Source organism: Taudactylus pleione, unplaced genomic scaffold, assembly GCF_031769625.1.
Source record: "Taudactylus pleione unplaced genomic scaffold, aTauple2 ptg000533l, whole genome shotgun sequence".
Taxonomy (NCBI): domain Eukaryota; kingdom Metazoa; phylum Chordata; class Amphibia; order Anura; family Myobatrachidae; genus Taudactylus; species Taudactylus pleione.
In genome coordinates, this window is record NW_028284935.1 from 2,680,588 (window position 1) to 2,705,034 (window position 24,447).

Here is a 24,447-nt window from a genome sequence, read left to right on the forward strand (position 1 = left end):
TGTGACACTCCAAAACACTACAATCTGTGACACTCCAAAACACTGCAACCTGTGACACTCCAAAACACTGCAACCTGTGACACTACAAAACACTACAATCTGTGACACTCCAAAACACTGCAACCTGTGACACTCCAAAACACTGCAACCTGTGACACTACAAAACACTACAAACTGTGACACTCCAAAACACTACAACCTGTGACACTCCAAAACACTACAAACTGTGACACTCCAAAACACTGCAACCTGTGACACTCGAAAACACTGCAACCTGTGACGCTCCAAAACACTACAACCTGTGACGCTCCAAAACACTACAACCTGTGACGCTCCAAAACACTACAACCTGTGACACTCCAAAACACTAAAACCTGTGACACTCCAAAACACTGCAAACTGTGACACTCCAAAACACTACAACCTGTGACACTCCAAAACACTGCAACCTGTGACACTCCAAAACACTACAACCTGTGACACTCCAAAACACTACAACTGGTCACACTCCAAAACACTACAACCTGTGACACTCCAAAACACTACAACCTGTGACACTCCAAAACACTACAACCTGTGACACTACAAAACACTACAACCTGTGACACTCCAAAACACTGCAATCTGTGACACTCCAAAACACTACAACCTGTGACACTCCAAAACAGTGCAACTTGTGACACTACAAACCACTGCAAACTGTGACACTCCAAAACACTGCAACCTGTGACACTCCAAAACACTGCAACCTGTGACGCTCCAAAACACTACAACCTGTGACGCTCCAAAACACTACAACCTGTGACGCTCCAAAACACTACATCCTGTGACGCTCCAAAACACTAAAACCTGTGACGCTCCAAAACACTACAATCTGTGACACTCTAAAACACTACAACCTGTGACACTCCAAAACAGTGTAACCTGTGACACTCCAAAACACTGCAACCTGTGACACTCCAAAACACTGCAAACTGTGACACTCCAAAACACTGCAACCTGTGACACTCCAAAACACTACAACCTGTGACACTCCAAAATACTACAACCTGTGACACTCCAAAACACTACAACCTGTGACACTCCAAAACAATGCAATCTGTGACACTCCAAAACACTACAGCCTGTGACACTCCAAAACACTGCAACCTGTGACACTCCAAAACACTGCAACCTGTGACACTCCAAAACACTACAATCTGTGACACTCCAAAACACTAAAACCTGTGACACTCCAAAACACTGCAAACTGTGACACTCCATAACACTACAATCTGTGACACTCCAAAACACTAAAACCTGTCACACTCCAAAACACTGCAAACTGTGACACTCCAAAACACTACAACCTGTGGCACTCCAAAACACTGCAACCTGTGACACTCCAAAGCACTGCAAACTGTGACACTCCAAAACACTGCAACCTGTGACACTCCAAAACACTACAACCTGTGACACTCCAAAACACTGCAACCTGTGACGCTCCAAAACACTACAACCTGTGACGCTCCAAAACACTACAACCTGTGACGCTCCAAAACACTACAACCTGTGACGCTCCAAAACACTACAAACTGTGACACTCCAAAACACTACAACCTGTGACACTCCAAAACACTACAACCTGTGACGCTCCAAAACACTACAACCTGTGACACTCCAAAACACTACAACCTGTGATGCTCCAAAACACTACAACCTGTGACACTCCAAAACACTACAACTGGTCACACTCCAAAACACTACAACCTGTGACACTCCAAAACACTACAATCTGTGACACTCCAAAACACTGCAACCTGTGACACTCCAAAACACTGCAACCTGTGACACTCCAAAACACTGCAACCTGTGACACTCCAAAACACTACAACTGGTCACACTCCAAAACACTGCAATCTGTGACACTCCAAAACACTACAACCTGTGACACTCCAAAACACTACAACTGGTCACACTCCAAAACACTACAACCTGTGACACTCCAAAACACTACAACCTGTGACACTACAAAATACTACAACATGTGACACTCCAAAACACTGCAATTTGTGACACTCCAAAACACTACAACCTGTGACACTCCAAAACAGTGCAACTTGTGACACTACAAAACACTGCAACCTGTGAATCTCCAAAACACTGCAACCTGTGACACTCCAAAACACTGCAACCTGTGACGCTCCAAAACACTAAAACCTGTGACACTCCAAAAACACTGCAAACTGTGACACTCCAAAACACTGCAAACTGTGACACTCCAAAACACTACAACCTGTGACACTCCAAAACACTACAACCTGTGACACTCCAAAACACTACAACCTGTGACGCTCCAAAACACTACAACCTGTGACACTCCAAAACACTACAACCTGTGACACTCCAAAACACTGCAACTTGTGACACTCCAAAACACTGCAACCTGTGACACTCCAAAACACTGCAACCTGTGACACTCCAAAACACTGCAACCTGTGACGCTCCAAAACACTACAACCTGTGACGCTCCAAAACACTACAACCTGTGACGCTCCAAAACACTACAATCTGTGACGCTCCAAAACACTAAAACTTGTGACGCTCCAAAACACTGCAAACCTGTGACGCTCCAAAACACTGCAAACTGTGACACTCCAAAACACTACAACCTGTGACACTCCAAAACACTACAACCTGTGACACTCCAAAACACTACAACCTGTGACGCTCCAAAACACTACAACCTGTGATGCTCCAAAACACTAAAACCTGTGACACTCCAAAACAGTGCAAACTGTGACACTCCAAAACACTACAATCTGTGACACTCCAAAACACTGCAACCTGTGACACTCCAAAACACTGCAACCTGTGACACTACAAAACACTACAATCTGTGACACTCCAAAACACTGCAACCTGTGACACTCCAAAACACTGCAACCTGTGACACTACAAAACACTACAAACTGTGACACTCCAAAACACTACAACCTGTGACACTCCAAAACACTACAAACTGTGACACTCCAAAACACTGCAACCTGTGACACTCCAAAACACTGCAACCTGTGACGCTCCAAAACACTACAACCGGTGACGCTCCAAAACACTACAACCTGTGACGCTCCAAAACACTACAACCTGTGACACTCCAAAACACTAAAACCTGTGACACTCCAAAACACTGCAAACTGTGACACTCCAAAACACTACAACCTGTGACACTCCAAAACACTGCAACCTGTGACACTCCAAAACACTACAACCTGTGACACTCCAAAACACTACAACTGGTCACACTCCAAAACACTACAACCTGTGACACTCCAAAACACTACAACCTGTGACACTCCAAAACACTACAACCTGTGACACTACAAAACACTACAACCTGTGACACTCCAAAACACTGCAATCTGTGACACTCCAAAACACTACAACCTGTGACACTCCAAAACAGTGCAACTTGTGACACTACAAACCACTGCAAACTGTGACACTCCAAAACACTGCAACCTGTGACACTCCAAAACACTGCAACCTGTGACGCTCCAAAACATTACAACCTGTGACACTACAAAACACTACAACCTGTGACACTCCAAAACACTACAACCTGTGACACTACAAAACACTACAAACTGTGACACTCCAAAACACTGCAACCTGTGACACTCCAAAACACTGCAACCTGTGACGCTCCAAAACACTACAACCTGTGACGCTCCAAAACACTACAACCTGTGACGCTCCAAAACACTACATCCTGTGACGCTCCAAAACACTAAAACCTGTGACGCTCCAAAACACTACAATCTGTGACACTCTAAAACACTACAACCTGTGACACTCCAAAACAGTGTAACCTGTGACACTCCAAAACACTGCAACCTGTGACACTCCAAAACACTGCAAACTGTGACACTCCAAAACACTGCAACCTGTGACACTCCAAAACACTACAACCTGTGACACTCCAAAACACTACAACCTGTGACACTCCAAAACACTACAACCTGTGACACTCCAAAACAATGCAATCTGTGACACTCCAAAACACTACAGCCTGTGACACTCCAAAACACTGCAACCTGTGACACTCCAAAACACTGCAACCTGTGACACTCCAAAACACTACAATCTGTGACACTCCAAAACACTAAAACCTGTGACACTCCAAAACACTGCAAACTGTGACACTCCAAAACACTACAATCTGTGACACTCCAAAACACTAAAACCTGTCACACTCCAAAACACTGCAAACTGTGACACTCCAAAACACTACAACCTGTGACACTCCAAAACACTGCAACCTGTGACACTCCAAAGCACTGCAAACTGTGACACTCCAAAACACTGCAACCTGTGACACTCCAAAACACTACAACCTGTGACACTCCAAAACACTGCAACCTGTGACGCTCCAAAACACTACAACCTGTGACGCTCCAAAACACTACAACCTGTGACGCTCCAAAACACTACAACCTGTGACGCTCCAAAACACTACAAACTGTGACACTCCAAAACACTACAACCTGTGACACTCCAAAACATTGCAACCTGTGACACTCCAAAACACTACAACCTGTGACACTCCAAAACACTACAACCTGTGACACTCCAAAACACTACAACCTGTGACACTCCAAAACACTACAACCTGTGACACTCCAAAACACTGCAATCTGTGACACTCCAAAACACTACAACCTGTGACACTCCAAAACACTGCAACCTGTGACACTCCAAAACACTGCAACCTGTGAGACTCCAAAACACTACAATCTGTGACACTCCAAAACACTAAAACCTGTGACACTCCAAAACACTGCAACCTGTGACACTCCAAAACACTGCAAACTGTGACACTCCAAAACACTGCAACCTGTGACACTCCAAAACACTGCAACTTGTGACACTCCAAAACACTACAACCTGTGACACTACAAAACTTTACAACCTGTGACACTCCAAAACAATGCAATCTGTGACACTCCAAAACACTGCAAACTGTGACACTCCAAAACACTACAACCTGTGACACTCCAAAACACTACAACCTGTGACACTCCAAAACACTACAACCTGTGACGCTCCAAAACACTACAACCTGTGACGCTCCAAAACACTAAAACCTGTGACACTCCAAAACACTGCAAACTGTGACACTCCAAAACACTACAACCTGTGACACTCCAAAACACTACAACCTGTGACACTACAAAACACTACAAACTGTGACACTCCAAAACACTGCAACCTGTGACACTCCAAAACACTGCAACCTGTGACGCTCCAAAACACTACAACCTGTGACGCTCCAAAACACTACAACCTGTGACGCTCCAAAACACTACAACCTGTGACACTCCAAAACACTAAAACCTGTGACACTCCAAAACATTGCAAACTGTGACACTCCAAAACACTACAACCTGTGACACTCCAAAACACTGCAACCTGTGACACTCCAAAACACTGCAACCTGTGACACTCCAAAACACTACAACTGGTCACACTCCAAAACACTACAACCTGTGACACTCCAAAACACTACAATCTGTGACACTCCAAAACACTGCAACCTGTGACACTCCAAAACACTGCAACCTGTGACACTCCAAAACACTGCAACCTGTGACACTACAAAACACTACAACTGGTCACACTCCAAAACACTGCAATCTGTGACACTCCAAAACACTACAACCTGTTACACTCCAAAACACTACAACTGGTCACACTCCAAAACACTACAACCTGTGACACTCCAAAACACTACAATCTGTGACACTCCAAAACACTGCAACCTGTGACACTCCAAAACACTGCAACCTGTGACACTACAAAACACTACAAACTGTGACACTCCAAAACACTACAATCTGTGACACTCCAAAACACTGCAACCTGTGACACTCCAAAACACTGCAACCTGTGACACTACAAAACACTACAATCTGTGACACTCCAAAACACTGCAACCTGTGACACTCCAAAACACTGCAACCTGTGACACTACAAAACACTACAAACTGTGACACTCCAAAACACTACAACCTGTGACACTCCAAAACACTACAAACTGTGACACTCCAAAACACTGCAACCTGTGACACTCGAAAACACTGCAACCTGTGACGCTCCAAAACACTACAACCTGTGACGCTCCAAAACACTACAACCTGTGACGCTCCAAAACACTACAACCTGTGACACTCCAAAACACTAAAACCTGTGACACTCCAAAACACTGCAAACTGTGACACTCCAAAACACTACAACCTGTGACACTCCAAAACACTGCAACCTGTGACACTCCAAAACACTACAACCTGTGACACTCCAAAACACTACAACTGGTCACACTCCAAAACACTACAACCTGTGACACTCCAAAACACTACAACCTGTGACACTCCAAAACACTACAACCTGTGACACTACAAAACACTACAACCTGTGACACTCCAAAACACTGCAATCTGTGACACTCCAAAACACTACAACCTGTGACACTCCAAAACAGTGCAACTTGTGACACTACAAACCACTGCAAACTGTGACACTCCAAAACACTGCAACCTGTGACACTCCAAAACACTGCAACCTGTGACGCTCCAAAACATTACAACCTGTGACACTACAAAACACTACAACCTGTGACACTCCAAAACACTACAACCTGTGACACTACAAAACACTACAAACTGTGACACTCCAAAACACTGCAACCTGTGACACTCCAAAACACTGCAACCTGTGACGCTCCAAAACACTACAACCTGTGACGCTCCAAAACACTACAACCTGTGACGCTCCAAAACACTACATCCTGTGACGCTCCAAAACACTAAAACCTGTGACGCTCCAAAACACTACAATCTGTGACACTCTAAAACACTACAACCTGTGACACTCCAAAACAGTGTAACCTGTGACACTCCAAAACACTGCAACCTGTGACACTCCAAAACACTGCAAACTGTGACACTCCAAAACACTGCAACCTGTGACACTCCAAAACACTACAACCTGTGACACTCCAAAATACTACAACCTGTGACACTCCAAAACACTACAACCTGTGACACTCCAAAACAATGCAATCTGTGACACTCCAAAACACTACAGCCTGTGACACTCCAAAACACTGCAACCTGTGACACTCCAAAACACTGCAACCTGTGACACTCCAAAACACTACAATCTGTGACACTCCAAAACACTAAAACCTGTGACACTCCAAAACACTGCAAACTGTGACACTCCAAAACACTACAATCTGTGACACTCCAAAACACTAAAACCTGTCACACTCCAAAACACTGCAAACTGTGACACTCCAAAACACTACAACCTGTGGCACTCCAAAACACTGCAACCTGTGACACTCCAAAGCACTGCAAACTGTGACACTCCAAAACACTGCAACCTGTGACACTCCAAAACACTACAACCTGTGACACTCCAAAACACTGCAACCTGTGACGCTCCAAAACACTACAACCTGTGACGCTCCAAAACACTACAACCTGTGATGCTCCAAAACACTACAACCTGTGACGCTCCAAAACACTACAAACTGTGACACTCCAAAACACTACAACCTGTGACACTCCAAAACATTGCAACCTGTGACACTCCAAAACACTACAACCTGTGACACTCCAAAACACTACAACCTGTGACACTCCAAAACACTACAACCTGTGACACTCCAAAACACTACAACCTGTGACACTCCAAAACACTACAACCTGTGACACTCCAAAACACTGCAACCTGTGACGCTCCAAAACACTACAACCTGTGACGCTCCATAAACACTACAACCTGTGACACTCCAAAACACTACAACCTGTGACACTCCAAAACACTACAAACTGTGACACTCCAAAACACTACAACTTGTGACACTCCAAAACACTGCAACCTGTGACACTCCAAAACACTGCAACCTGTGACACTCCAAAACACTACAACTGGTCACACTCCAAAACAATACAACCTGTGACACTCCAAAACACTACAACCTGTGACACTCCAAAACACTGCAACATGTGACACTCCAAAACACTGCAATTTGTGACACTCCAAAACACTACAACCTGTGACACTCCAAAACACTACAACTGGTCACACTCCAAAACACTACAACCTGTGACACTCCAAAACACTACAACCTGTGACACTACAAAATACTACAACATGTGACACTCCAAAACACTGCAATTTGTGACACTCCAAAACACTACAACCTGTGACACTCCAAAACAGTGCAACTTGTGACACTACAAAACACTGCAACCTGTGAATCTCCAAAACACTGCAACCTGTGACACTCCAAAACACTGCAACCTGTGACGCTCCAAAACACTAAAACCTGTGACACTCCAAAAACACTGCAAACTGTGACACTCCAAAACACTGCAAACTGTGACACTCCAAAACACTACAACCTGTGACACTCCAAAACACTACAACCTGTGACACTCCAAAACACTACAACCTGTGACGCTCCAAAACACTACAACCTGTGACACTCCAAAACACTACAACCTGTGATGCTCCAAAGCACTACAACCTGTGACACTCCAAAACACTACAACTGGTCACACTCCAAAACACTACAACCTGTGACACTCCAAAACACTACAATCTGTGACACTCCAAAACACTGCAACCTGTGACACTCCAAAACACTGCAACCTGTGACACTCCAAAACACTGCAACCTGTGACACTCCAAAACACTACAACTGGTCACACTCCAAAACACTGCAATCTGTGACACTCCAAAACACTACAACCTGTTACACTCCAAAACACTACAACTGGTCACACTCCAAAACACTACAACCTGTGACACTCCAAAACACTACAATCTGTGACACTCCAAAACACTGCAACCTGTGACACTCCAAAACACTGCAACCTGTGACACTACAAAACACTACAAACTGTGACACTCCAAAACACTACAATCTGTGACACTCCAAAACACTGCAACCTGTGACACTCCAAAACACTGCAACCTGTGACACTACAAAACACTACAATCTGTGACACTCCAAAACACTGCAACCTGTGACACTCCAAAACACTGCAACCTGTGACACTACAAAACACTACAAACTGTGACACTCCAAAACACTACAACCTGTGACACTCCAAAACACTACAAACTGTGACACTCCAAAACACTGCAACCTGTGACACTCCAAAACACTGCAACCTGTGACGCTCCAAAACACTACAACCTGTGACGCTCCAAAACACTACAACCTGTGACGCTCCAAAACACTACAACCTGTGACACTCCAAAACACTAAAACCTGTGACACTCCAAAACACTGCAAACTGTGACACTCCAAAACACTACAACCTGTGACACTCCAAAACACTGCAACCTGTGACACTCCAAAACACTACAACCTGTGACACTCCAAAACACTACAACTGGTCACACTCCAAAACACTACAACCTGTGACACTCCAAAACACTACAACCTGTGACACTCCAAAACACTACAACCTGTGACACTACAAAACACTACAACCTGTGACACTCCAAAACACTGCAATCTGTGACACTCCAAAACACTACAACCTGTGACACTCCAAAACAGTGCAACTTGTGACACTACAAACCACTGCAAACTGTGACACTCCAAAACACTGCAACCTGTGACACTCCAAAACACTGCAACCTGTGACGCTCCAAAACATTACAACCTGTGACACTACAAAACACTACAACCTGTGACACTCCAAAACACTACAACCTGTGACACTACAAAACACTACAAACTGTGACACTCCAAAACACTGCAACCTGTGACACTCCAAAACACTGCAACCTGTGACGCTCCAAAACACTACAACCTGTGACGCTCCAAAACACTACAACCTGTGACGCTCCAAAACACTACATCCTGTGACGCTCCAAAACACTAAAACCTGTGACGCTCCAAAACACTACAATCTGTGACACTCTAAAACACTACAACCTGTGACACTCCAAAACAGTGTAACCTGTGACACTCCAAAACACTGCAACCTGTGACACTCCAAAACACTGCAAACTGTGACACTCCAAAACACTGCAACCTGTGACACTCCAAAACACTACAACCTGTGACACTCCAAAACACTACAACCTGTGACACTCCAAAACACTACAACCTGTGACACTCCAAAACAATGCAATCTGTGACACTCCAAAACACTACAGCCTGTGACACTCCAAAACACTGCAACCTGTGACACTCCAAAACACTGCAACCTGTGACACTCCAAAACACTACAATCTGTGACACTCCAAAACACTAAAACCTGTGACACTCCAAAACACTGCAAACTGTGACACTCCAAAACACTACAATCTGTGACACTCCAAAACACTAAAACCTGTCACACTCCAAAACACTGCAAACTGTGACACTCCAAAACACTACAACCTGTGACACTCCAAAACACTGCAACCTGTGACACTCCAAAGCACTGCAAACTGTGACACTCCAAAACACTGCAACCTGTGACACTCCAAAACACTACAACCTGTGACACTCCAAAACACTGCAACCTGTGACGCTCCAAAACACTACAACCTGTGACGCTCCAAAACACTACAACCTGTGACGCTCCAAAACACTACAACCTGTGACGCTCCAAAACACTACAAACTGTGACACTCCAAAACACTACAACCTGTGACACTCCAAAACATTGCAACCTGTGACACTCCAAAACACTACAACCTGTGACACTCCAAAACACTACAACCTGTGACACTCCAAAACACTACAACCTGTGACACTCCAAAACACTACAACCTGTGACACTCCAAAACACTGCAATCTGTGACACTCCAAAACACTACAACCTGTGACACTCCAAAACACTGCAACCTGTGACACTCCAAAACACTGCAACCTGTGAGACTCCAAAACACTACAATCTGTGACACTCCAAAACACTAAAACCTGTGACACTCCAAAACACTGCAACCTGTGACACTCCAAAACACTGCAAACTGTGACACTCCAAAACACTGCAACCTGTGACACTCCAAAACACTGCAACTTGTGACACTCCAAAACACTACAACCTGTGACACTACAAAACACTACAACCTGTGACACTCCAAAACAATGCAATCTGTGACACTCCAAAACACAGCAAACTGTGACACTCCAAAACACTACAACCTGTGACACTCCAAAACACTACAACCTGTGACACTCCAAAACACTACAACCTGTGACGCTCCAAAACACTACAACCTGTGACGCTCCAAAACACTAAAACCTGTGACACTCCAAAACACTGCAAACTGTGACACTCCAAAACACTACAACCTGTGACACTCCAAAACACTACAACCTGTGACACTACAAAACACTACAAACTGTGACACTCCAAAACACTGCAACCTGTGACACTCCAAAACACTGCAACCTGTGACGCTCCAAAACACTACAACCTGTGACGCTCCAAAACACTACAACCTGTGACGCTCCAAAACACTACAACCTGTGACACTCCAAAACACTAAAACCTGTGACACTCCAAAACATTGCAAACTGTGACACTCCAAAACACTACAACCTGTGACACTCCAAAACACTGCAACCTGTGACACTCCAAAACACTGCAACCTGTGACACTCCAAAACACTACAACTGGTCACACTCCAAAACACTACAACCTGTGACACTCCAAAACACTACAATCTGTGACACTCCAAAACACTGCAACCTGTGACACTCCAAAACACTGCAACCTGTGACACTCCAAAACACTGCAACTGGTCACACTCCAAAACACTGCAATCTGTGACACTCCAAAACACTACAACCTGTTACACTCCAAAACACTACAACTGGTCACACTCCAAAACACTACAACCTGTGACACTCCAAAACACTACAATCTGTGACACTCCAAAACACTGCAACCTGTGACACTCCAAAACACTGCAACCTGTGACACTACAAAACACTACAAACTGTGACACTCCAAAACACTACAATCTGTGACACTCCAAAACACTGCAACCTGTGACACTCCAAAACACTGCAACCTGTGACACTACAAAACACTACAATCTGTGACACTCCAAAACACTGCAACCTGTGACACTCCAAAACACTGCAACCTGTGACACTACAAAACACTACAAACTGTGACACTCCAAAACACTACAACCTGTGACACTCCAAAACACTACAAACTGTGACACTCCAAAACACTGCAACCTGTGACACTCCAAAACACTGCAACCTGTGACGCTCCAAAACACTACAACCTGTGACGCTCCAAAACACTACAACCTGTGACGCTCCAAAACACTACAACCTGTGACACTCCAAAACACTAAAACCTGTGACACTCCAAAACACTGCAAACTGTGACACTCCAAAAAACTACAACCTGTGACACTCCAAAACACTGCAACCTGTGACACTCCAAAACACTACAACCTGTGACACTCCAAAACACTACAACTGGTCACACTCCAAAACACTACAACCTGTGACACTCCAAAACACTACAACCTGTGACACTCCAAAACACTACAACCTGTGACACTACAAAACACTACAACCTGTGACACTCCAAAACACTGCAATCTGTGACACTCCAAAACACTACAACCTGTGACACTCCAAAACAGTGCAACTTGTGACACTACAAACCACTGCAAACTGTGACACTCCAAAACACTGCAACCTGTGACACTCCAAAACACTGCAACCTGTGACGCTCCAAAACATTACAACCTGTGACACTACAAAACACTACAACCTGTGACACTCCAAAACACTACAACCTGTGACACTACAAAACACTACAAACTTTGACACTCCAAAACACTGCAACCTGTGACACTCCAAAACACTGCAACCTGTGACGCTCCAAAACACTACAACCTGTGACGCTCCAAAACACTACAACCTGTGACGCTCCAAAACACTACATCCTGTGACGCTCCAAAACACTAAAACCTGTGACGCTCCAAAACACTACAATCTGTGACACTCTAAAACACTACAACCTGTGACACTCCAAAACAGTGTAACCTGTGACACTCCAAAACACTGCAACCTGTGACACTCCAAAACACTGCAAACTGTGACACTCCAAAACACTGCAACCTGTGACACTCCAAAACACTACAACCTGTGACACTCCAAAATACTACAACCTGTGACACTCCAAAACACTACAACCTGTGACACTCCAAAACAATGCAATCTGTGACACTCCAAAACACTACAGCCTGTGACACTCCAAAACACTGCAACCTGTGACACTCCAAAACACTGCAACCTGTGACACTCCAAAACACTACAATCTGTGACACTCCAAAACACTAAAACCTGTGACACTCCAAAACACTGCAAACTGTGACACTCCAAAACACTACAATCTGTGACACTCCAAAACACTAAAACCTGTCACACTCCAAAACACTGCAAACTGTGACACTCCAAAACACTACAACCTGTGGCACTCCAAAACACTGCAACCTGTGACACTCCAAAGCACTGCAAACTGTGACACTCCAAAACACTGCAACCTGTGACACTCCAAAACACTACAACCTGTGACACTCCAAAACACTGCAACCTGTGACGCTCCAAAACACTACAACCTGTGACGCTCCAAAACACTACAACCTGTGACGCTCCAAAACACTACAACCTGTGACGCTCCAAAACACTACAAACTGTGACACTCCAAAACACTACAACCTGTGACACTCCAAAACATTGCAACCTGTGACACTCCAAAACACTACAACCTGTGACACTCCAAAACACTACAACCTGTGACACTCCAAAACACTACAACCTGTGACACTCCAAAACACTACAACCTGTGACACTCCAAAACACTACAACCTGTGACACTCCAAAACACTACAACCTGTGACACTCCAAAACACTACAACCTGTGACACTCCAAAACACTACAACCTGTGACACTCCAAAACACTACAACTGGTCACACTCCAAAACACTACAACCTGTGACACTCCAAAACACTACAACCTGTGACACTACAAAACACTACAACCTGTGACACTCCAAAACACTGCAATCTGTGACACTCCAAAACACTACAACCTGTGACACTCCAAAACACTGCAACTTGTGACACTCCAAAACACTGCAACCTGTGACACTCCAAAACACTGCAACCTGTGACACTCCAAAACACTGCAACCTGTGACGCTCCAAAACACTACAACCTGTGACGCTCCAAAACACTACAACCTGTGACGCTCCAAAACACTACAATCTGTGACGCTCCAAAACACTAAAACTTGTGACGCTCCAAAATACTGCAAACCTGTGACGCTCCAAAACACTGCAAACTGTGACACTCCAAAACACTACAACCTGTGACACTCCAAAACACTACAACCTGTGACACTCCAAAACACTACAACCTGTGACGCTCCAAAACACTACAACCTGTGATGCTCCAAAACACTAAAACCTGTGACACTCCAAAACAGTGCAAACTGTGACACTCCAAAACACTACAACCTGTGACACTCCAAAACACTGCAACCTGTGACACTCCAAAACACTGCAACCTGTGATACTCTAAAACACTGCAACCTGTGACGCTCCAAAACACTACAACCTGTGACGCTCCAAAACACTACAACCTGTGACACTCCAAGACACTAAAACCTGTGACACTCCAAAACACTGCAAACTGTGACACTCCAAAACACTACAACTTGTGACACTCCAAAACACTGCAACCTGTGACACTCCAAAACACTGCAACCTGTGACACTCCAAAACACTACAACTGGTCACACTCCAAAACAATACAACCTGTGACACTCCAAAACACTACAACCTGTGACACTCCAAAACACTGCAACCTGTGACACTCCCAAACACTACAACCTATGACACTCCAAAACACTGCAACCTGTGACACTCCAAAACACTACAACTGGTCACACTCCAAAACACTACAACCTGTGACACTCCAAAACACTACAACCTGTGACACTACAACCTGTGACACTCCAAAACACTGCAATCTGTGACACTCCAAAACACTACAACCTGTGACACTCCAAAACAGTGCAACTTGTGACACTACAAAACACTGCAACCTGTGAATCTCCAAAACACTGCAACCTGTGACACTCCAAAACACTGCAACCTGTGACGCTCCAAAACACTACAACCTGTGACGCTCCAAAACACTACAACCTGTGACGCTCCAAAACACTACAACCTGTGACCCTCCAAAACACTAAAACCTGTGACACTCCAAAACACTGCAAACTGTGACACTCCAAAACACTACAACCTGTGACACTCCAAAACACTGCAACCTGTGACACTCCAAAACACTACAACCTGTGACACTCCAAAACACTACAACTGGTCACACTCCAAAACACTACAACCTGTGACACTCCAAAACACTACAACCTGTGACACTCCAAAACACTACAACCTGTGACACTACAAAACACTACAACCTGTGACACTCCAAAACACTGCAATCTGTGACACTCCAAAACACTACAACCTGTGACACTCCAAAACAGTGCAACTTGTGACACTACAAACCACTGCAAACTGTGACACTCCAAAACACTGCAACCTGTGACACTCCAAAACACTACAACCTGTGACACTCCAAAATACTACAACCTGTGACACTCCAAAACACTACAACCTGTGACACTCCAAAACAATGCAATCTGTGACACTCCAAAACACTACAGCCTGTGACACTCCAAAACACTGCAACCTGTGACACTCCAAAACACTGCAACCTGTGACACTCCAAAACACTACAATCTGTGACACTCCAAAACACTAAAACCTGTGACACTCCAAAACACTGCAAACTGTGACACTCCAAAACACTACAATCTGTGACACTCCAAAACACTAAAACCTGTCACACTCCAAAACACTGCAAACTGTGACACTCCAAAACACTACAACCTGTGACACTCCAAAACACTGCAACCTGTGACACTCCAAAGCACTGCAAACTGTGACACTCCAAAACACTGCAACCTGTGACACTCCAAAACACTACAACCTGTGACACTCCAAAACACTGCAACCTGTGACGCTCCAAAACACTACAACCTGTGACGCTCCAAAACACTACAACCTGTGACGCTCCAAAACACTACAACCTGTGACGCTCCAAAACACTACAAACTGTGACACTCCAAAACACTACAACCTGTGACACTCCAAAACATTGCAACCTGTGACACTCCAAAACACTACAACCTGTGACACTCCAAAACACTACAACCTGTGACACTCCAAAACACTACAACCTGTGACACTCCAAAACACTACAACCTGTGACACTCCAAAACACTACAACCTGTGACACTCCAAAACACTGCAACCTGTGACACTCCAAAACACTACAACCTGTGACACTCCAAAACACTACAACTGGTCACACTCCAAAACACTACAACCTGTGACACTCCAAAACACTACAACCTGTGACACTACAAAACACTACAACCTGTGACACTCCAAAACACTGCAATCTGTGACACTCCAAAACACTACAACCTGTGACACTCCAAAACACTGCAACTTGTGACACTCCAAAACACTGCAACCTGTGACACTCCAAAACACTGCAACCTGTGACACTCCAAAACACTGCAACCTGTGACGCTCCAAAACACTACAACCTGTGACGCTCCAAAACACTACAACCTGTGACGCTCCAAAACACTACAATCTGTGACGCTCCAAAACACTAAAACTTGTGACGCTCCAAAACACTGCAAACCTGTGACGCTCCAAAACACTGCAAACTGTGACACTCCAAAACACTACAACCTGTGACACTCCAAAACACTACAACCTGTGACACTCCAAAACACTACAACCTGTGACGCTCCAAAACACTACAACCTGTGATGCTCCAAAACACTAAAACCTGTGACACTCCAAAACAGTGCAAACTGTGACACTCCAAAACACTACAACCTGTGACACTCCAAAACACTGCAACCTGTGACACTCCAAAACACTGCAACCTGTGATACTCTAAAACACTGCAACCTGTGACGCTCCAAAACACTACAACCTGTGACGCTCCAAAACACTACAACCTGTGACACTCCAAGACACTAAAACCTGTGACACTCCAAAACACTGCAAACTGTGACACTCCAAAACACTACAACTTGTGACACTCCAAAACACTGCAACCTGTGACACTCCAAAACACTGCAACCTGTGACACTCCAAAACACTACAACTGGTCACACTCCAAAACAATACAACCTGTGACACTCCAAAACACTACAACCTGTGACACTCCAAAACACTGCAACCTGTGACACTCCCAAACACTACAACCTATGACACTCCAAAACACTGCAACCTGTGACACTCCAAAACACTACAACTGGTCACACTCCAAAACACTACAACCTGTGACACTCCAAAACACTACAACCTGTGACACTACAACCTGTGACACTCCAAAACACTGCAATCTGTGACACTCCAAAACACTACAACCTGTGACACTCCAAAACAGTGCAACTTGTGACACTACAAAACACTGCAACCTGTGAATCTCCAAAACACTGCAACCTGTGACACTCCAAAACACTGCAACCTGTGACGCTCCAAAACACTACAACCTGTGACGCTCCAAAACACTACAACCTGTGACGCTCCAAAACACTACAACCTGTGACCCTCCAAAACACTAAAACCTGTGACACTCCAAAACACTGCAAACTGTGACACTCCAAAACACTACAACCTGTGACACTCCAAAACACTGCAACCTGTGACACTCCAAAACACTACAACCTGTGACACTCCAAAACACTACAACTGGTCACACTCCAAAACACTACAACCTGTGACACTCCAAAACACTACAACCTGTGACACTCCAAAACACTACAACCTGTGACACTACAAAACACTACAACCTGTGACACTCCAAAACACTGCAATCTGTGACACTCCAAAACACTACAACCTGTGACACTCCAAAACAGTGCAACTTGTGACACTACAAACCACTGCAAACTGTGACACTCCAAAACACTGCAACCTGTGACACTCCAAAACACTGCAACCTGTGACGCTCCAAAACATTACAACCTGTGACACTACAAAACACTACAACCTGTGACACTCCAAAACACTACAACCTGTGACACTACAAAACACTACAAACTGTGACACTCCAAAACACTGCAACCTGTGACACTCCAAAACACTGCAACCTGTGACGCTCCAAAACACTACAACCTGTGATGCTCCAAAACACTACAACCTGTGACGCTCCAAAACACTACATCCTGTGACGCTCCAAAACACTAAAACCTGTGACGCTCCAAAACACTACAATCTGTGACACTCTAAAACACTACAACCTGTGACACTCCAAAACAGTGTAACCTGTGACACTCCAAAACACTGCAACCTGTGACACTCCAAAACACTGCAAACTGTGACACTCCAAAACACTGCAACCTGTGACACTCCAAAACACTACAACCTGTGACACTCCAAAACACTACAACCTGTGACACTCCAAAACAATGCAATCTGTGACACTCCAAAACACTACAGCCTGTGACACTCCAAAACACTGCAACCTGTGACACTCCAAAACACTGCAACCTGTGACACTCCAAAACAGTACAATCTGTGACACTCCAAAACACTAAAACCTGTGACACTCCAAAACACTGCAAACTGTGACACTCCAAAACACTACAATCTGTGACACTCCAAAACACTAAAACCTGTCACACTCCAAAACACTGCAAACTGTGACACTCCAAAACACTACAACCTGTGACACTCCAAAACACTGCAACCTGTGACACTCCAAAGCACTGCAAACTGTGACACTCCAAAACACTGCAACCTGTGACACTCCAAAACACTACAACCTGTGACACTCCAAAACACTGCAACCTGTGACGCTCCAAAACACTACAACCTGTGATGCTCCAAAACACTACAACCTGTGACGCTCCAAAACACTACAACCTGTGACGCTCCAAAACACTACAAACTGTGACGCTCCAAAACACTACAACCTGTGACACTCCAAAACATTGCAACCTGTGACACTCCAAAACACTACAACCTGTGACACTCCAAAACACTACAACCTGTGACGCTCCAAAACACTACAACCTGTGACGCTCCAAAACACTACAACCTGTGACACTCCAAAACACTAAAACCTGTGACACTCCAAAACATTGCAAACTGTGACACTCCAAAACACTACAACCTGTGACACTCCAAAACACTGCAACCTGTGACACTCCAAAACACTGCAACCTGTGACACTCCAAAACACTACAACTGGTCACACTCCAAAACACTACAACCTGTGACACTCCAAAACACTACAATCTGTGACACTCCAAAACACTGCAACCTGTGACACTCCAAAACACTGCAACCTGTGACACTCCAAAACACTGCAACCTGTGACACTACAAAACACTACAACTGGTCACACTCCAAAACACTGCAATCTGTGACACTCCAAAACACTACAACCTGTTACACTCCAAAACACTACAACTGGTCACACTCCAAAACACTACAACCTGTGACACTCCAAAACACTACAATCTGTGACACTCCAAAACACTGCAACCTGTGACACTCCAAAACACTGCAACCTGTGACACTACAAAACACTACAAACTGTGACACTCCAAAACACTACAATCTGTGACACTCCAAAACACTGCAACCTGTGACACTCCAAAACACTGCAACCTGTGACACTACAAAACACTACAATCTGTGACACTCCAAAACACTGCAACCTGTGACACTCCAAAACACTGCAACCTGTGACACTACAAAACACTACAAACTGTGACACTCCAAAACACTACAACCTGTGACACTCCAAAACACTACAAACTGTGACACTCCAAAACACTGCAACCTGTGACACTCCAAAACACTGCAACCTGTGATGCTCCAAAACACTACAACCTGTGACGCTCCAAAACACTACAACCTGTGACGCTCCAAAACACTACAACCTGTGACACTCCAAAACACTAAAACCTGTGACACTCCAAAACACTGCAAACTGTGACACTCCAAAACACTACAACCTGTGACACTCCAAAACACTGCAACCTGTGACACTCCAAAACACTACAACCTGTGACACTCCAAAACACTACAACTGGTCACACTCCAAAACACTACAACCTGTGACACTCCAAAACACTACAACCTGTGACACTCCAAAACACTACAACCTGTGACACTACAAAACACTACAACCTGTGACACTCCAAAACACTGCAATCTGTGACACTCCAAAACACTACAACCTGTGACACTCCAAAACAGTGCAACTTGTGACACTACAAACCACTGCAAACTGTGACACTCCAAAACACTGCAACCTGTGACACTCCAAAACACTGCAACCTGTGACGCTCCAAAACATTACAACCTGTGACACTACAAAACACTACAACCTGTGACACTCCAAAACACTACAACCTGTGACACTACAAAACACTACAAACTGTGACACTCCAAAACACTGCAACCTGTGACACTCCAAAACACTGCAACCTGTGACGCTCCAAAACACTACAACCTGTGACGCTCCAAAACACTACAACCTGTGACGCTCCAAAACACTACATCCTGTGACGCTCCAAAACACTAAAACCTGTGACGCTCCAAAACACTACAATCTGTGACACTCTAAAACACTACAACCTGTGACACTCCAAAACAGTGTAACCTGTGACACTCCAAAACACTGCAACCTGTGACACTCCAAAACACTGCAAACTGTGACACTCCAAAACACTGCAACCTGTGACACTCCAAAACACTACAACCTGTGACACTCCAAAATACTACAACCTGTGACACTCCAAAACACTACAACCTGTGACACTCCAAAACAATGCAATCTGTGACACTCCAAAACACTACAGCCTGTGACACTCCAAAACACTGCAACCTGTGACACTCCAAAACACTGCAACCTGTGACACTCCAAAACACTACAATCTGTGACACTCCAAAACACTAAAACCTGTGACACTCCAAAACACTGCAAACTGTGACACTCCAAAACACTACAATCTGTGACACTCCAAAACACTAAAACCTGTCACACTCCAAAACACTGCAAACTGTGACACTCCAAAACACTACAACCTGTGACACTCCAAAACACTGCAACCTGTGACACTCCAAAGCACTGCAAACTGTGACACTCCAAAACACTGCAACCTGTGACACTCCAAAACACTACAACCTGTGACACTCCAAAACACTGCAACCTGTGACGCTCCAAAACACTACAACCTGTGACGCTCCAAAACACTACAACCTGTGACGCTCCAAAACACTACAACCTGTGACGCTCCAAAACACTACAAACTGTGACACTCCAAAACACTACAACCTGTGACACTCCAAAACATTGCAACCTGTGACACTCCAAAACACTACAACCTGTGACACTCCAAAACACTACAACCTGTGACACTCCAAAACACTACAACCTGTGACACTCCAAAACACTACAACCTGTGACACTCCAAAACACTACAACCTGTGACACTCCAAAACACTACAACCTGTGACACTCCAAAACACTACAACCTGTGACACTCCAAAACACTACAACTGGTCACACTCCAAAACACTACAACCTGTGACACTCCAAAACACTACAACCTGTGACACTACAAAACACTACAACCTGTGACACTCCAAAACACTGCAATCTGTGACACTCCAAAACACTACAACCTGTGACACTCCAAAACACTGCAACTTGTGACACTCCAAAACACTGCAACCTGTGACACTCCAAAACACTGCAACCTGTGACACTCCAAAACACTGCAACCTGTGACGCTCCAAAACACTACAACCTGTGACGCTCCAAAACACTACAACCTGTGACGCTCCAAAACACTACAATCTGTGACGCTCCAAAACACTAAAACTTGTGACGCTCCAAAACACTGCAAACCTGTGACGCTCCAAAACACTGCAAACTGTGACACTCCAAAACACTACAACCTGTGACACTCCAAAACACTACAACCTGTGACACTCCAAAACACTACAACCTGTGACGCTCCAAAACACTACAACCTGTGATGCTCCAAACACTAAAACCTGTGACACTCCAAAACAGTGCAAACTGTGACACTCCAAAACACTACAACCTGTGACACTCCAAAACACTGCAACCTGTGACACTCCAAAACACTGCAACCTGTGATACTCTAAAACACTGCAACCTGTGACGCTCCAAAACACTACAACCTGTGACGCTCCAAAACACTACAACCTGTGACACTCCAAGACACTAAAACCTGTGACACTCCAAAACACTGCAAACTGTGACACTCCAAAACACTACAACTTGTGACACTCCAAAACACTGCAACCTGTGACACTCCAAAACACTGCAACCTGTGACACTCCAAAACACTACAACTGGTCACACTCCAAAACAATACAACCTGTGACACTCCAAAACACTACAACCTGTGACACTCCAAAACACTGCAACCTGTGACACTCCCAAACACTACAACCTATGACACTCCAAAACACTGCAACCTGTGACACTCCAAAACACTACAACTGGTCACACTCCAAAACACTACAACCTGTGACACTCCAAAACACTACAACCTGTGACACTACAACCTGTGACACTCCAAAACACTGCAATCTGTGACACTCCAAAACACTACAACCTGTGACACTCCAAAACAGTGCAACTTGTGACACTACAAAACACTGCAACCTGTGAATCTCCAAAACACTGCAACCTGTGACACTCCAAAACACTGCAACCTGTGACGCTCCAAAACACTACAACCTGTGACGCTCCAAAACACTACAACCTGTGACGCTCCAAAACACTACAACCTGTGACCCTCCAAAACACTAAAACCTGTGACACTCCAAAACACTGCAAACTGTGACACTCCAAAACACTACAACCTGTGACACTCCAAAACACTGCAACCTGTGACACTCCAAAACACTACAACCTGTGACACTCCAAAACACTACAACTGGTCACACTCCAAAACACTACAACCTGTGACACTCCAAAACACTACAACCTGTGACACTCCAAAACACTACAACCTGTGACACTACAAAACACTACAACCTGTGACACTCCAAAACACTGCAATCTGTGACACTCCAAAACACTACAACCTGTGACACTCCAAAACAGTGCAACTTGTGACACTACAAACCACTGCAAACTGTGACACTCCAAAACACTGCAACCTGTGACACTCCAAAACACTGCAACCTGTGACGCTCCAAAACATTACAACCTGTGACACTACAAAACACTACAACCTGTGACACTCCAAAACACTACAACCTGTGACACTACAAAACACTACAAACTGTGACACTCCAAAACACTGCAACCTGTGACACTCCAAAACACTGCAACCTGTGACGCTCCAAAACACTACAACCTGTGATGCTCCAAAACACTACAACCTGTGACGCTCCAAAACACTACATCCTGTGACGCTCCAAAACACTAAAACCTGTGACGCTCCAAAACACTACAATCTGTGACACTCTAAAACACTACAACCTGTGACACTCCAAAACAGTGTAACCTGTGACACTCCAAAACACTGCAACCTGTGACACTCCAAAACACTGCAAACTGTGACACTCCAAAACACTGCAACCTGTGACACTCCAAAACACTACAACCTGTGACACTCCAAAACACTACAACCTGTGACACTCCAAAACAATGCAATCTGTGACACTCCAAAACACTACAGCCTGTGACACTCCAAAACACTGCAACCTGTGACACTCCAAAACACTGCAACCTGTGACACTCCAAAACACTACAATCTGTGACACTCCAAAACACTAAAACCTGTGACACTCCAAAACACTGCAAACTGTGACACTCCAAAACACTACAATCTGTGACACTCCAAAACACTAAAACCTGTCACACTCCAAAACACTGCAAACTGTGACACTCCAAAACACTACAACCTGTGACACTCCAAAACACTGCAACCTGTGACACTCCAAAGCACTGCAAACTGTGACACTCCAAAACACTGCAACCTGTGACACTCCAAAACACTACAACCTGTGACACTCCAAAACACTGCAACCTGTGACGCTCCAAAACACTACAACCTGTGACGCTCCAAAACACTACAACCTGTGACGCTCCAAAACACTACAACCTGTGACGCTCCAAAACACTACAAACTGTGACGCTCCAAAACACTACAACCTGTGACACTCCAAAACATTGCAACCTGTGACACTCCAAAACACTACAACCTGTGACACTCCAAAACACTACAACCTGTGACACTCCAAAACACTAC